Here is a 2,500-nt window from a genome sequence, read left to right as displayed (position 1 = left end):
AACAATAGCTAGGGTGGCACACTTCCTTCACGTTTGGGGGTAGAAATGTGGTCTTTAACAATAGGGTGGCACACTTCCTTCACGTTTGGGGGTAGAAATGTGGTCTTTAACAATAGGGTGGCACACTTCCTTCACATTTGGGGTTACAACTGTGTTTTTTAACAATAGCTAGGGTGGCACACTTCCTTCACGTTTGGGGGTAGAAATGTGGTCTTTAACAATAGGGTGGCACACTTCCTTCACGTTTGGGGGTAGAAATGTGGTCATTAACAATAGGGTGGCACACTTCCTCCATGTCTGGGGGACCTGGGGGTATTTGTATTAATTTACTGTAAATGAAAATGTGATGTAAAGCAGAGGTTTTTGGAATCAGTTTTCACAATATTTGCTGGTAACACACTATGTTTAGATTACTAATTACTTTGGTTAGTAAAGTGTCACTGTGGAGGTTAACATCAATATGGCAGGCATAGATAATAGATTTAGAAATAGACACAGATTTCACCTACAGGTAAGTATAAAAGAACAATATGCCTTTACGTCTGACAACCATATTGCAGTGTGGAACAAGAATCTTTAGGGCTGAGGAAACACAAAGGGACTATGGGGGCGTTCCAATATGCGACCTTGCGTCCTCCACTTGTGGCCTCACGTTTTGCTGATGCCCCGCCTCCATGGAGAAAATAATTAAGTTTCCCCGCTGTCAGCCCAGCCAAAACGTTTTTTGGGGAACTATTCTTCACTCACCATCCAGTTTGCAAATGGGAAAATGACTTTACAATTGAGCTTTTGCGAGATATTGAAATATAATGCTGTTGTCAGTGATGTCATCACAACATATTACTTCCTGGTACAAGGCCACAAGCACAAGTGGAGGACGCAAGGTCACCTATTGGAACGCACACTATGTAAAGACAGGAATCAAGACTGAAGCGATAAAACTGAGAATCTATATGACTGAGATACTCAAAGCCTAATGATCTACAAGTTTTTGGTGGACTGTTTGGCTGAATGACCTTTGAAATCAATGGTTATAGAGAACCAGAATAAACGTTCCCATTAGAGCCATTGACTGGAGTAAGGACTGTTACTTATACGACTTGCTTCTTCTGTGTAATAGGCTCCTCTATAAAATTTACATTCTGCCAACAACATGGGCAGTTAGGTTGCTGAGAGCCATTTTCCTGTTGAACAGCCAATGACAATATAGGTCTTTCAAATAAAAGCCTCTAGTATAGCTGAAATTCTTCCCAGGGAGAGTGGCGCATGTGAGTTCCACCCGTTTCAGCCACGATCAGTTTTGAGGGGATTCTTTGTTCGTCGATTTTTACGGCAGTTCTGAGCTTCTAGGAACCCCCTCTCTGTTGACAGAAGGGTCCTTTGAAGAAGGGTTCTTCAAGCGGAGTCATCTTCTGTGAGGGTCAACATCCCCTTTTCCAAATTACGGTGGAAAATATTTACACTTGGCCATTCTGAATCATCCACCGCTCCCACGAGGCACCAATTTGTTTTTAAGAAAAAAATCCCTATAATGCACAGAAGAGAGCAATCACACACAAAGACAAAGGTCAAATTCAAGGAGTTAACCAAAGGGTAGGGGAGTCCACAGCCAATGGGGGATCTGAAAACTTGGTCACGTGACCTGTTGTCAGTCCCAAAAGAGATCTGACACATGGGTCACCTTTGAAAATATTGAATGAGAAAATAATCACAAGATCTCACGTGCCGCCTTGGCTGTGCACAAACACGGGTGCTTTTTGAATAAAATTATATTTGACTTTCCGAAGAGAAGGCTTTTCCACACCCATGGGCAGTGGTAGCCCATAAGAACAGGCTGCTTGTTCTTAAATACACCAAAGACCTGCGGGCTCCATGGCCTATACGTACCTTAGTCGGCATATATAAAATGCAAATGTATACAAATACACAGTGCAGAAACATGCACAATGACGCTTTATGCACTCCTGTTGTGAACAGAAGAAGCCGTTCTGAAAAACAGGGGTAACTTGGAGTTCCCTTGTAAATAACACATTATCTCAAAGCCGTGCTTCAAAAGATTCTCGTTCTACCAAGCATTAGTTCCATCTGCGTACTTAAAATAAGTTGATTTTACTTATTACGTAATTGAACTGACTTTCAAGAACTTGGTTTAACTGATAAGCCAAGAGACGTTTACTTTCTGAGCCTTGCTTTCCCGTGTCTTTGACTTTTCGTCGTCATGTCAACGGCATTGTGTTACAGTAAAACAACATCTCTCTTCGCCTTGATTCCCATCAGCCCCGTCTCCTCAGACAGCTAAGCCTTGACGCCACATAAACACCGTTGCCCTTTGCCTCTCCGGGGGCTTTGATCCAAAATTCCCCTTAAGACCAGAGACTGACTCCTCATCCCGAACCTGGGCCAGATCCCCTCCAGCTCCGGGCCGGCATTCTCTCAGCTCTCCTAAGAAAACTGTGGGAAACTGTGGGAAACGGCGAGACCAAAACACAGGTATACGTCA

At 43.3% G+C, this 2,500-nt stretch overlaps 1 protein-coding gene across 1 annotated transcript in view; it reads right to left on the bottom strand.

Annotated features, from left to right (window-relative positions):
• Window positions 1-2,500, bottom strand: part of pappab (pregnancy-associated plasma protein A, pappalysin 1b) — a 144,067-nt gene that overhangs the window by 103,360 nt on the left and 38,207 nt on the right. The window lies entirely within an intron of this gene.

Source organism: Engraulis encrasicolus, chromosome 3 (assembly GCF_034702125.1).
Source record: "Engraulis encrasicolus isolate BLACKSEA-1 chromosome 3, IST_EnEncr_1.0, whole genome shotgun sequence".
In the NCBI taxonomy this organism is placed as follows: domain Eukaryota; kingdom Metazoa; phylum Chordata; class Actinopteri; order Clupeiformes; family Engraulidae; genus Engraulis; species Engraulis encrasicolus.
The sequence above is the reverse complement of the archived record's forward strand: the minus strand, read 5'-3'. Positions and strand labels throughout refer to the sequence as shown.